This window comes from Octopus sinensis, linkage group LG2 (assembly GCF_006345805.1).
Source record: "Octopus sinensis linkage group LG2, ASM634580v1, whole genome shotgun sequence".
Lineage (NCBI taxonomy): Eukaryota > Metazoa > Mollusca > Cephalopoda > Octopoda > Octopodidae > Octopus > Octopus sinensis.
Genome location: NC_042998.1, coordinates 11,851,139 through 11,866,232, shown reverse-complemented (window position 1 = coordinate 11,866,232; position 15,094 = coordinate 11,851,139). Strand labels below are relative to the sequence as shown.

The 15,094-nt window shown below is 35.6% G+C and overlaps 1 long non-coding RNA gene across 1 annotated transcript; it reads left to right on the top strand.

Annotated features, from left to right (window-relative positions):
• The first annotated feature begins 11,796 nt into the window (after window positions 1–11,796).
• On the top strand, window positions 11,797–14,863 carry LOC118762234. The gene is made up of 2 exons (XR_004997987.1): window positions 11,797–11,875; window positions 14,774–14,863. It is a non-coding gene; the product is annotated as an uncharacterized LOC118762234 (long non-coding RNA).
• The last annotated feature ends 231 nt before the right edge of the window (window positions 14,864–15,094 follow it).

The window sequence follows — 15,094 nt, the reverse complement described above, 5'->3', positions numbered from 1 at the left end:
AACAACTACAGCTACGATAACTATTAAAATGCTTAAAATGAAGCGGATTATGGTGATGATTACAACCGCGGTAATGATGTTTTATAAATTGTCGCAGTTATGGTGAAACTGATGAAATTTTTCATCACAAACACAACATAAATTCACTTGTGTACCTACACACACACATTCATACACATATAAATACACACACATACGATCTTACACAAGTACATACAATACATACATAATATAACATACATATCCACGTGTACAAACGCATAAAAATCCACTTTAGCACGCAAGCAATCACTGTATATCTCTTATAGTAGGAAATGTTGGATGCTGAATGATTTTACAATTTGATAATTTTTATCTTACCGGCAGAACATTTTTTTCTTCTTTTTACTTCACATTTTTCTAGAATCAGCCATATTTTCAAATTTTATTTTATGTATTTTTATTATTATTATTTTTATTATTCCGTCTCGTATCACAATTCTGTTTCATTAGAAAAATCATTTTCAGGAGATAAGGCTGCTGAGTTGGAAACTGTATACAAATCATTAAGCGCGTTCACTTAATGACATTCGCAAATTACTATTATTACGTCACAGATAAAATATTTGTTTTGCTCCAGCATATCTGTAGGCTTGTGCGTTTGCGTGAATATAATTTTCTTCGGGAAAGGAGAAAACCCAGACTCAGCATCTACAGTTGAAACTTTGGTAATAAGTCATGCAAATAGTATTCAAGGCGCAGGAGTGGTTGTGTGGTAAGTAGCTTGTTTACCAACCACATGGTTCCAGGTTCAGTCCCACTGCGTGGAACCTTGGGCAAGTGTCTTCTACTATAGACTCGGGCCGACCAAAGCCTTGTGAGTGGATTCGGTAGACGGAAACTGAAAGAAGCCCGTCGTATATATGTATATATATATGTATGTGTGTGTTTGTGTGTTTGTGTTTGTCCCCCTAGCATTGCTTGACAACCGATGCTGGTGTGTTTATGTCCCCGTTACTTAGCGGTTCGGCAAAAAGGGACCAATAGAATAAGTACTGGGCTTACAAAGAATAAGTCCCGGGGTCGAGTTGCTCGATTAAAGGTGGTGCTCCAGCATGGCCGCAGTCAAATGACTGAAACAAGTAAAAGAGTAAAAGAGTAAAAGAGTAAGAATATTTACTCCTACCAAGAATGCATTTCATATAAATTGAATGTGAGTCTAGATGTGGCATTGTTTGCTATTGTCAAAATACTTTTGTTATTGTTGCTGCTTTTTGTGTTTTCTTGCTTCATATCAAATTTGACATTGGAAATGGAAGTATTGGCCGAGCGAGCAGAGTGAGCTAGAGAGGAGGGTATTTGGGTTATTAATATTAAATATAAATTTTCCTAGAATATTTCAGGTTGTGATCAGAAGAGTGGGCGGTCTGGTGGGTGTTACAATCGTTATTTCACTTACGCTTTTGTTGGTCTTCAAAATTGTTAGAACTTTGCATAGCTCCTAGAGTCTGGAAATGTGTCGGCACAAGTTGACAGATGGAAGCACTCCGTCGGTTACGACGACGAGGGTTCCGGTTGATCCGAATCAACGGAACAGCCTGCTCGTGAAATTAACGTGTAAGTGGCTGAGCACTCCACAGACACGTGTACCCTTAACGTAGTTCTCGGGGATATTCAGCGTGACACAGAGAGGGACAAGGCCGGCCCTTTGAAATACAGGTACAACAGAAACAGGAAGTAAGAGTGAGAGAAAGTTGTAGTGAAAGAGTACAGCAGGGTTCACCACCATCCCCTGCCGGAGCCTCGTGGAGCTTTAGGTGTTTTCGCTCAATAAACACTCACAACGCCCGGTCTAGGAATCGAAACCGCGATCCTATGACTGGGCTATTGCGCCTCCACGACAAGTTGGCAGATAATTAGTGAGTGAAGGAATTCCTTCCGGCCTTAAAGATTTTAGGTGTAGGTTTCTGATTTTCTCTGGTCGAGGCTATTCAGTGTTATTATTATTATTATTATTTTGTCTAACGCAAAGAAACGGTCAATGTCCTGATGAAATGCTTATTGTTGTTTATGTGTTCCTGTTGATTTTGCCTGATAAGTGTATCTCGTTAGTGTCGTAATATGGCTATAGTATTTAAAATTGTAACTGTGACAAGAAGTGTAGTATGACAGTTACTGTTGCTGTCGAATGCCCTATTTACTCTGTATAGCAAGTGATTTGATCTGAGATCGTGTGCTGGAACGAAAACAATTGCAGCGTGGAAGGTGTTTGTAAGCAATTTAAGAAACACACAAAAGCCGTTCGATTCACTTCAACATTTAAGTTTAATTTGTCAAAATATTTTCGTCGCTATAAGATCGCGACCTGTTCACTGACAAAAATTCGTGCTGTGGTATATACAAATATATATAAGTATTCTGCTTTTCTATAATTTTATTCATATTTCAGTTCTTTGTTCGGGATTGTTTGAGATTAAGCCTTATACTAGTTTCCTGAGGTTTGGCTTTATTTATTGGGTTTAACATTACCTCCATTTTTATGTTATCGGCTTTTATGATGTCGGCTATTTGTTCCTTAAATTTACAATAGTTTCTATGTTTGTTAATGTACTGTTTCTGGCTGTGTGGTAAGTAGCTTGCTAACCAACCACATGGTTCCGGGTTCAGTCCCACTGCGTGGCATCTTGGGCAACTGTCTTCTGCTATAGCCCCGGGCCGACCAATGCCTTCAGAGTGGATTTGGTAGACGGAAACTGAAAGAAGCCTGTCGTATATATGTATATATATATATGTGTGTGTATGTGTTTGTCCCCCTAGCATTGCTTGACAACCGATGCTGGTGTGTTTACGTCCCCATCACTTAGCGGTTCGGCAAAATAGACCGATAGAATAAGTACTGGGCTTACAAAGTATAAGTCCCGGGGTCGATTTGCTCGACTAAAGGCGGTGCTCCAGCATGGCCGCAGTCAAATGACTGAAACAAGTAAAAGAGTAAAAGAGTAAAGAACAATTTCAAGTTTGTAAAAGAATGTTTTCATTGATGTGTAACTCATTGATGATGATTGGTAGCTAGCCCCAGAAAAGTTAGAGGATTACTTATCAAGAAGCTGTTGTAGCTAGATGTGTGGAAAAGAAGGGGATGGAAGAAGAGTTCTTGTAGGTGGTTCGCGATTTATGTGCGTCTTACTTGTTTCATTGGGTCTTAAGTGTAAAGGGAGTTAAGTTGTGATGCTTTTATGTTCGCTCTTTTGTTATTCGTACTGTTTGAAACCGGCATTCTTAAATAATGCTGGTTTTTAATGTTTAGTTTGTTACAACTGAGGCGTGAGATCATCTGGGTGATTGATAAGGTAGGTGGTGATAAACACACATACACACGCATATATGTATATAGAAATACAATCAGGTAAATATACTTTTATATATATACTAGCAGTATCGCCCGGCGTTGCTCGGGTTTGTAAGGGAAATAACTATATAAGCATTATTAGAGAGTTATAGCCAAAAAATAGCGAAAAAATGCATTAAAAATGGAAACAAAATTATGGTAAATATTTTTTAAATCGTTGACTCATCGTAGACATTTTTAGAGAGTTACTTCCCTTATATAATAGCGAAAGAAATGCATTAAGATGGAAAAAATTATGGTAATTTTTTTTTAAAGCGTAGACTCATCGTAGACGCACGCTAATACCCAGAAGGGCTCGATATGAATCACGACTATAAGATAGCCGGTTTTGGTTAAACTGCACCACAAAATGTGGGAGTAGTTAGGAATCTAAATCGTAGGAGACAGACACACAACCTCTCTTTTATATATAAAGATATATATGTGTGTGTGTATATATATATGTATGTATGTATGTATGTATGTATGTATGTATGTATGTATGTATGTATGTATGTGTGTATGTATTATATGTATGTATGTATGTATGTGTGTCTGTGTGTGTGTGTGTGTGTGTGTGTGTCTGTCTGTGTGTGTGTGTGTGTGTGTCTGTGTGTGTGTGGGGGTGTGTGTCTGTGTATTTATATAAAAATTAGAAATTAGCACTAAGCTTAAGAACGCACAAGGCATCAACCAGTTTGGAAACGGGAGTCAAAATCCCAAATCCATCCCCGAAATCCCCTAAATATGTCAGAGGCAACAGTAGGCGAGCGAACGGTTACTCTCTTTTCTCTCTTTTACTTGTTTCAGTCATTTCACTGCGGCCATGCTGGAGCGCCTTTAGTCGGGCAAATCGACCCCGGGACCGCCTTTAGTCGAGCAAATCGACCCCGGGACTTATTCTTTGTAAGCCTAGTACTTAACTTATTCTATCGGTCTCTTTTGCCGAACCGCTTGGTGACGGGGACGTAAACACGCCAGCATCGGTTGTCAAGCAATGCTAGAGGGACAAACACAGACACACAAACATATACATATATGCGACATGCTTCTTTCAGTTTCCGTCCACCAAATCCACTCACAAGGCTTTGGTCGGCTCGAGGCTATAGCAGAAGTCACTTGTCCAAGATGTCACGCAGTGGGACTGAACCCGGAACCATGTGATTGGTTAGCAAGCTACTTGCCACACAGCCACTCCATTAAAGATTATGCCATTCGATATTCATGTACCATGGTTTCGGGTTCTGGCTCACGAGCCTCAACCTTCATTAGCAGGAATCAACGAATAAAAGTTCTAAATCTGTCACATTGAACATCCATCAGCGTTCTGATTTGTTTTGTGCGAAAGTCAGCTCGCTTCGGTGCAAATATATTAAAACCATGGTACAGGAATATCCAAATGACCTCATCTTTCATGGTATATTTTTAATTGTTTAATTCTTTAACCGTTCCCTCTCCTGCTGTTCGGTGATTTCGTTGTAGATTTGGGATTTTGACACCTATTTCTAAACAGGTTTATGTCTTGTGCTTCCTTAAGCTTAGTTTTAATATTTAATTTTAATATAGGCGCAGGAGTGGCTGTGTGGTAAGTAGCTTGCTAACCAACCACATGGTTCCGGGTTCAGTCCCACTGCGTGGCATCTTGGGCAAGTGTCTTTTGTTATAGCCCCGGGCCGACCAATGCCTTCAGAGTGGATTTGGTAGACGGAAACTGAAAGAAGCCTATCGTATATATCTCTCTATATATAAACGGCAGTTTGTCTGTGTGTGTTTCTGAGTGTCTGTTTTCTCGTACCCTCACTCTGACCACGGCTTTCAATCGATTCTGATGAAACTTGACACACACATAGCCCAATGTCATAATTCAAAACTAACGCAGCGAAAATTTTGAAAAGTTCCCCCAGTTCTGAAAAAAATCGATAAATTCGACATGGGGTCGACAATCAGAAGCACAAACCACAGATGGTCTAGGGGACGCAACTCGACCTTTTTAACTATCAAAAAAAATTTACCATCATTTTTTTTTCATTTTTTGGCTATAACTCTCTAAAAATGCTTTATAGTTATTTCCCTTACAAACCCGAGCAACGCCGGGCGATACTGCTAGTGTATATATATATATACATATATATATGTGTGTGTGTTTGTCCCCCTAGCATTGCTTGACAACCGATGCTGGTGTGTTTACGTCCCCGTCACATAGCGGTTCGGCAAAAGCGATCGATGGAATAAGTACTGGGCTTACAAAGAATAAGTCCCGGGGTTGATTTGCTCGATTAAAGGCGGTGCTCCAGCATGGCCGCAGTCAAATGACTGAAACAAGTAAAAGAGTAAAAGAGAGTATATAACTATATAATGCTATTTAAAAATCTGGAACCACCTATATTATCATTGTTATTCTTATCAATTACTCATATTCGCCAAAGATAATATTAACAATGATAATATTTTTCTTCGCGTGTTTACACTCGAATTTTGCTCATAAATATAATCGCACCGAAGCGGGCTGATCTTGGAGCAAAACAAATCAGAACGTTGATGGTTGTTCAACGTGACAGATTTAGAACTTTTCATCGGTGATTCATACTGATTAAGGTTGAAGCCCGTGGGCCAGAATCCGAAACCATATCTGTCATATTTCGGTGTGTGTGTGTGTGTATCTGTGTGTGTGCGTGTGTGTGCGTGCGTGCGTACGTTTATGTGCGTGCGTGTGTGTGTATGTGTCTGTGTGTGTGAGTCTGTGTGAATTCTTTTATTTATTTCAGCCATTTGACTGCAGCCATGCAGGAGTACGTCTTGAGCGGTTTCAGTCGAAGTTGATCCAAGACTTATTCTTTGTAAGCCTAGTGCTTATTCTCTCAGTCTATTTAGTCGAACCGCATAGTTACGGGGACGTAAACACACTAACATCGGTTGTCAAGCGATGGGGTGGGGGCAAACACAGACACAATGACGCACACACATAAAGGTAGTTATATATATATATATATATATATATAAGTGAATGAATGGAGTCGAACGCCGATTTTAACAAAATTCCTTTATTCTCGACATATGTTTCGAAGACTGCATATTCTTAATAAAGGGTGCATTATGCCGCCTTCTCATCAGGAAAGACAAGGAACCTATGTCAGCATCATGACGAACAAAAACTTTTAGATGACTTCCCACATGGAGTCCAACAGTGATAAACATATGTCGAGAATAAAGGAATTTTGTTAAAATCGTCGTTCGACTCCATTCTTTCACTTATTTATAGTTAAAAAAACACACAAATTTCCACACGAAAACACGTGATTTCTGCCCCGGGCATGTAGCTTCAACCGTGTTTTCTGACGTGAATTTGGTACCCGGGTATCGGTTAACCGAATTGTCCATACTAGGATAATTCATTCACCTACACACACACACACACATATATATATATATATATATATGTGTACATACGAGAGGCTTCTTTCAGTTTCCGTCTGCCAAATCCACTCACAAGGCTTTGGTTGGCTCGGAGCTATAGTAGAAGACACTCACCTGAAGTGCCACGCAATGGCACTGAACCCGGAACCATGTGATTGAGAAGCAAGCTTCTTTATTTCACAAATAGGCTATGGAAGCCGTACATAAATGGGACAAACAAAGACAAGAAAACAGAATGGAATTAATGAAATTGTACAATGAAAGGTTAAATGAAGCCCCTCCTCCGAGCGACTTCATTGGACCCTTTGCAAAATCATTCACATTAACCTTTTGCAACAACTAATTTATACGACATATTTTTTAGATTATCTTAATTCAAAATACCAATAATCTGGCCTTTGCAACAGTTAGTTCTTTTTTTTCCTCTGTCGCTGCAGCATAGCTTCTTTCTTCCAAAGCCATGTCTATCCTATCCAGGCACTCCACAATCTCCTCTTCTTACGACGTATATTCCGAAGAAGGGCAGCCTTCATTGCTCGAAACAGAGCAACTCAAAACTTCACTTGTTCGATGTCTCTCCATCACAAGAAGGAAAACGTCACACAGCCAAAAGGAACACGCACAGAATCAACAAATCAAACGAATCCTGGGTAACCGGGAGCAAGCTTCTTATCACACAGCCGTACTTGCGCCAATATGTTTGTGTGAGAGCGTGCATGCATGTGTGTGTGCGTGTGCGTTAATAGATACACATAGATAGACATAGATAGATAGATAGATAGATAGATATATAGATAGATAGATAGATAGATAGATAGACAGACAGACAGACAGACAGATAGATAGATAGATAGATAGATAGATATAGATAGATAGATAGATAGATAGATAGATAGATAGATAGATAGATAGATAGATAGACATATAGTTAGACAGGCAGATATATATGTAACTATAACTCGTATTGGTTAATATATCATTAAACAACGTTTGTAGTGACATTTCCTCTTAGTTTACGAGTACCATTTGTGACAGCTATATAATGTATACTCTTCTGTATACAAGCAATCAAAGTGCTTCCGTTACGAAATAGGTGTTTTAGAGCCTGCTTTGATTCTGTTCGCACGAATTGGCAAAATAATCTTAGTATGGCAAAAATAAAATATTGCTTGCCCGGCACCGGATTCATAACAAGCTATTCTCTTTTTCCCGGCATGTCCCATTCAGTATTAATTTATCCTATCTATTTAAATATTTTACCGTTGGAGTAGTAGTTGAGAAAGAACCTCACTGGTTCACGCTTCCTTGCTTGGTTGTCTTTTCTATTCATTTGAAGACTATGTTGCCATTCGAGTTATTGTTAATATAGTTATTTGATTCGTATGGCTATTCGATGTTGCTTACGTTTCCTTTCATGCTGCTAACGCTCTTACTATTTATGATCATTTGGTGTACGTAATATCCTTACATCAGCGATGTGTATCATCTACTCTGATTTTGTTTTAGGTTATTACTTTTATTCTTAGTTCATGTTGCTTTTTGGTTATCATTTTATTTTTGAGCCTGTTTTATTGTTTTATATTATTCATAATTTGTGTGCATATTTTATGTACATAATAAATGTACGTGATTTATGTATACGATTTGAATTTTGTATTTGTTGTTTTACAATGTGTCAGCAGATAATGTACTAACGTCTCCAGAAAATATGAGAAACACACACATAGATGAAAAAACCTTATTTAATTACCATGAAACTTTAACTTAGGTCTTATGTACTAACGTTTCACCGATGAAAACATTTTGGTTTGTATTGTATAATCAAATAAAACTTATATATAACTCAGTAGTTATTTAGCTAATATGATATATCTAATTTACGTCATTTCATTAAGTATTACCACACACAGAGACTTAGTGTAGATTTCTGCTTTAGATTAGGTTTGAACAATATGATCGCAGGAAATCTATTTTATTTCGTATAGGCTTAGAACCATTTCTTTTTTGCTTTTATTTCTTTTTTTCTGTCAGTTTATCCTTGAAACTAATATATGTCTCGAGAATATTAAAGTACTTCCTATCCTCATTTTTATTTTGTTTTGATATAACTCGTTTTCAAACACAGCCTACGTAAAATACATTTCATTAATCTGATTATCAAAACAGGATATTTGTCAGCATTCGAAGTTTTAAAAATATGAAACAGAAATAGCAAACTATATAGTTACTATTTGTGGCATTTCCTTTCAAATTAATTTCTAGAACAATTTAAAAAGTTATTTAAAAATTTTTTCTTATAGGTTAGTCAGAGAAGGGGGGGTAGCGCCCATGAAGTTCTTCCAGGGTATCTTAATTAGGTTGATGGAAGAACTAGTTGTGATTACCATCAATTTGCATATAAACTGAATAGATTAATAAAATATAATTTCCCGTCTGAGCCGTATATACTTACCTTGATGTCGGATTTCTGCTATGTTGCTAGTCAAAGCATTTTAATGTCTTTGAAACAAAAGGAACTTACGATAAAATTATTTTACAGCGTACATGTAAAGCCATGATCCATGCTCAAAGATTTACAATGAAGATGAAAAATCCTTCTACATTATATTTATTTCTCCAACCTTTCATATATCTATGATGGCATAGCACCATTCCTTCTCTTCAAAGCAGCGAATTTGTCACACTTCAAGGGAGAAAGAACTATCATTGTTGTTATAAATTAATCTTTGTAACAATAGCAGCCTGACACATTACATTCACTGGAATAATTAAAATTTATTGAACAAAATTAAATTTACTTTCATTGAGAAAGAATTTCCCTATTAGAAAGTTAATTATTAGCATACAAAACTTCCAAGAACTTGTTGGCAGCTCATGGCTTCAATATCTTATTAATGATTTTACAATACCTCATTTAATTCATTCTGGTGCATTATGCTTCCTTTTAATCGATAGTTTATCAATAATTTACGTTCGTGGTATATGTGTATACATTTCTTACTTTGATGGCGACGAAACTATGTCGACGACAAATACGTACAATTCGATTATTGGTAACAAGATGTCGAAATTAATTGTGAAAGGACACTGACTTATATACTCAGTTTATATATTCAGTTACATGCTCAGTTTGTCTTAATTGGAACGGTTATATGGGAAATATTTCGCTAGTTTTAATTTCAGTATTGAGAGAAGAGATTCTTTACGGAGATTCAAGAATATTTAGTCTCTTAAAAAATTTACACAAGGTTTGATGAAAAGAAATTATTGCCTCGTTGTACCACTAGGAGCTTCTTCTGGGCAGAATTCTCCATTTCTACCACTTCCTGTATACGCAGCGTTGAAAAAACAATAATTATTTCTAGGTTCCATATATTTACTTTTACGAAATTATAACCTTCAGAAATTTAGAAATATAACTATTATTCAAAGACTCCAAAAATATACAATTTACGTTACATACACATTGTATAAACATAGTTGATATGATGCTGACATTTTTGGTGCTAATAGTGCTAGTTTTTTCTGTTAGAATTTTTATTGCTTCTGTCAAATTGGTAGACATTGAGGAGGCTTAGAAGATTTATATACATTGAATGTTTAATTCATTGAAACTAAAGTGTCTTAATGTATAGAGAAATAGTTTTAGCTCTCAGCTACCCCCAACGTTTCTCCTGACTTTATGGGGACTAACACACTCCATTTGATAGATTTTGAATATGCAAGATATATCAGCTTAAATCATCAGAAAGATTGCAACGCTTTTTTCGATGGGATATGTAACAACGAAATCAACGGCGCTATCTCCAATTATCCTCATATTTTTACATGAAACTGAAACAGAAATAAAGAATTGTGAAAACAGAAAACTATAGAATATTGCAGAAATATTTTAACTATCACATGCTCTCTGTTCACCAATAGCTCTTGCTGATATTTTGGTTCTAAAGTTTGCATGGGTTTTGAAAATAACTGTCATAATAAGCTACAGAAAATTTACTAACAACCCGTCCAGATCGAACACCGCCTTTCATCAACTGATGTCGGTGAAAACTTCTGTTTCAATACTGCATTTGATTTGATTGATAGTACACATCCCACTAAATTTAAGACATTGTTCTTACATTATAAATTAGCATTTATCACAACTGAAAACCACACACAACCAAACAAATAAACAAGCAAATAAAGAAGTAGACATAAATGAACGCATATCTTCGAACTGATTATGAAATATTCGAAAGATACTCATCATATTCCTTCAAAACCTTCATACTAAACTGAAACATTACCTAAAATATAACTACATATCATTTATCGTATAATATGTTCCATGGCTTTTGTTGATTTTTTCACGTGTTTAAGCTTAAATAAATTGATACGATTTAGAGCAATGAATATCTAAAATTATCACGATTAAGCCCGTAGGATTTAACTATGTTTCTGTATTTATGTAAATATGATAATTTGCTAAACTTGATTGTTTGAATTTATACAGTTGTGCAAGTTTGTAGCTTGTAGTATATATGCAATTAATGTGAATAAAGAAGTCGTTCTTTTTCCCCTGTAATATAAATATTAGATTACTTATATCTCCGAATGTTTCTGAATTGCAAATGTGTTTAGAATATATAACAGATCGTAGGCAATCTTAAACCTTCCAAGAAACCAAAGAAAGCAATACTACTCTTCTAGAGCTATAATTAACTTGTTCCATAATACATATGTGTACGTGTGTGAGTGTGTTGTGTGTGTGTGTGTGCGTGTGTGTGTCTGCGTGTGTCTGTGTGTGTGTGTGTGTGAAGGCGTTCAGAAGAAATTTCTTGGCTATGTCATAAGTATAACTAAATTAATTTGAAAGTAACTCTTCTAGTACTTCCCTATTTCCTGTATTTAACTATCGTTTTCAAATGAAAATCAAACGGCGATTGTCCTTTGAAAGACAATGTGTATCTTAACATCTTATTGCAACATACTGTGAAGAACTGTATCGCCTCTATCATTATCTCAGCGTGGTTTCATTGGAACTTCTACTGCATCACCAATTCCGTAGTTCAGATGTATTTGCAACATTCTAATTCGAAGAATTGAAGTGTGAGTTGTCGTTACCTTGTTTCGTTTTGCTTTTTCTGCTGTTTCTCACATTACTTTAATGATTCGTATATTTGTTGTGTAGAATGTATCGTATTGTAGTGATTGAATTTGTATGTGATATGTGAACTATTGCCTGTAATTTAGTGAGGAGGGGGGTAACTTTGTATAATACTAATTGTGCAATTCGTGTCTACGGAGTGTGTAGAATGTACTGTGTGAGGTGTTTTATGGCGTTCATGCTTCGATTGTACAGAATGTGTTGTGTAAGATGTGTAATACTATTGTGTAGTGGTTAAGCAGAGTATGTGTTTTGTAGTTTGTGCTATAGTAACGGGATTTTCAATGGGGCATCGATTACTACAACAAGAAGATGAAATACTTTCGGCTTTGATATAATAGACGGCGATCGTATGAAATGTGCTTTGAGGGTTGTTTCGAAGTAATAGTTGGCGAATATGTTTTGTGTTGTGTGGAGCGTATTAAATATTAGACGATATTTGTGTAGAACATTTGTTATGTAGGTTGTGTTATTGTACATAGTTGCAGTTAAATAGAATATTTTTTGTGAAAGTTCTATCATAACATTAGGTAGCAGTTATGCCTTATATACGGTGATGTATTGTTTAGATTGAGTACGCAGTAAGTTGTACTGCTGAATTCGTAATAAGATTGCAGCGTCTACGAGCACTACAATTTAAGTATAATTGTAATCCCTTGCATTCTTGTTTACTCATTCATTTATTTTTCTCTTATTAGCATAGGTATCATTTTTACTCGCATACCATACATCCTTTCTTTATTTCTGCTTCACGATCCTTACCATTGATAATTCTTAGAGTATGCATCAGAATACGTACATTTTCAACATCGTCTTTGTTCTCCTTATCAGTATGAAGCGGTTTGTGTCAAATTATCATATTATATTATTGTCCCATACTGAGTTGGTTACATGTCTAAAGCACTTATTTACACTTCACGTGTAAAAGAATTGATGTATTATGAAATGGTCGTAGCTGCCTACCCAGCCATGTGTGAGGATAATTTTTGATTTTACGAACATTGTGCTGTCTGAAGTAATGTAATTCTTTCTTTGTGGTGATTCCATAATCTTTTGGCATTTCTAACTTCCTACGGTTTTCATTTTAAAGTTTTCAGTGAATCGTCATTGTCCATATGCAACTAAAATCAAACATCCATTTCTAATTTTTTTTGAAAGTATTCAAGACAGTTTTATATGTCAATCAGGTTTACTTCCACCATATTATCGTGAACTGCAGGCCACCGAATTTTTTCTCGTTGTTTTAAATTTAAAGTATTTTGGCGCTCTTTTTACATCGTATTTTCTCTATATTTCTGACCGTTTCTCTTACATTCTCTGTATTTTTCCTGTGATGAAATTAGCTCCCAGGTTCTCTATTTTACTATGGCATTATATATAAGTCCCTATATTTTCTTTATAACCACTCACAAGAGTAACTGTTCTTTTGCTTTCTTCAAAGAAATGTTAAAACTCATCATCGTTACTGTATAAAATACTATATTGATATTAAAAGCTTCCTGCAAGTAAATTTATCTTGCCTGTATCGGATTCAAGATAGTGGCTCCAGAATGCAGTTCCATTTCTAAACACTTTACTTCACTTAACTGACAATTTAATATGCTGAAGCTATAAATTATAACTCGAGTGGATGGCATATTTATTCCTCTTATCTTATCACTGGCATAAAATTAATTTCTTTTTCAATATTACTCTAACTCTTCTGAAAGATTCTTTATTAATTTTCTCTTTTATTTCTCTGCGTGATGCATCTTATCACTCTCGACTATTCTTAATTATTCATATTTCAATGTCTGAATGTAATTTAATATGTTCCGGGTTTATCAATTTGTACTTTTTGGCACATTAGTGTAATCAGTTTGTACTTTTTGGCACATTAGTGGAATTCTATTTATACTTTGATATCGTGGATCTCCAGTTGGTTGTTGTCTCTTATAAATACTTTTAAATCACCATTACTGAGAATATATTTTAAAGTCGATTAACAGCATTTATAACTACTGATACTATCTTCCAGAAAATGCAAGGTTAAGCAAAATTGTAGAAGAGATAAGGAGTCAGCCTGAAAGATTGGTCTTTTCTAGGTATACATCTAAATTTTTAAGCATTTTTTACCTTGCAGTATATAGTTGTTTTCCTCTTTGACAAGACATGATTAATACTGTTTCTTAATATTTAACTCAAATCCATTGTGTGGTCAGGAATATACTGCAAGATTCGAGTATGGTATGTGATTAGATGCTTTTCAGTAATCAATGGATACCATATTTCTTTCCTCTTCATTAATTTCCTGGTTTGTTTAGTCATTTCCTTCTAAACAAACATCTCTCCCCAATTTCAGCTCTGACAAGGTGCCATTCATTTCCTGAAGAAAAGCCCGTCTTTTACAGAGTATCGACGTAAGTTTATGGTATATATTCTGGCAAACAGATTATTAATATATCAATATGCAATTCTGAGTGTTTCTGGAGCTCTCGTTTGTTGGAATCAGTAATGTCTTTCCTCTATTTATCAATCTGGCATGGGATCTGGTCTATTAACTAATTTGATGAATGTCTTTGTAACTGATTCATGATTTCAGTCAGAAACTAGAGACTATCAATTACTTGACATTTTCAGTTCTCTTGCAATATTTCTCACGTTGGTGGATTCCTAGTTAGTTATATTAACAATACTTGAAATTCTATTCCATATCCTGATCCCTTTTTTCATCCATAGTATCATTAACCGTGTTTAATGATCACCGTTCTATATTTAAGTTTATGTTGTTTGCATGTCATCTAATCTATTATTGTGTTTTCCGATATCTTTGTAACATGTTTTAGTATTTTTTTTTTCAGATACCGGTTTATCGTGATAGAGGCGATCACTCTTCCTTAGTGTTTTCGACATGACTGTACAAAGATGATTTGCTTAAGCTTTTCATTTTATTTCTAGAACTTTTTTCTCTTTTGCTGATATTATAATCTCTCATGATTAATACTTTGTGTGTTGTGAGAATATATTAGAGTCCATTAGTTTCCATTTCGTTAATTTAAATATTTCTGATTTTTCTCAATGTTAATTCTGGTACATTTCTTCTCATTTACGTTTATTATCATTGGTAAGAGATGTGTTCGATGTTTTATTCATGTTGATGCTGGACATTGGCTTGGTTATTC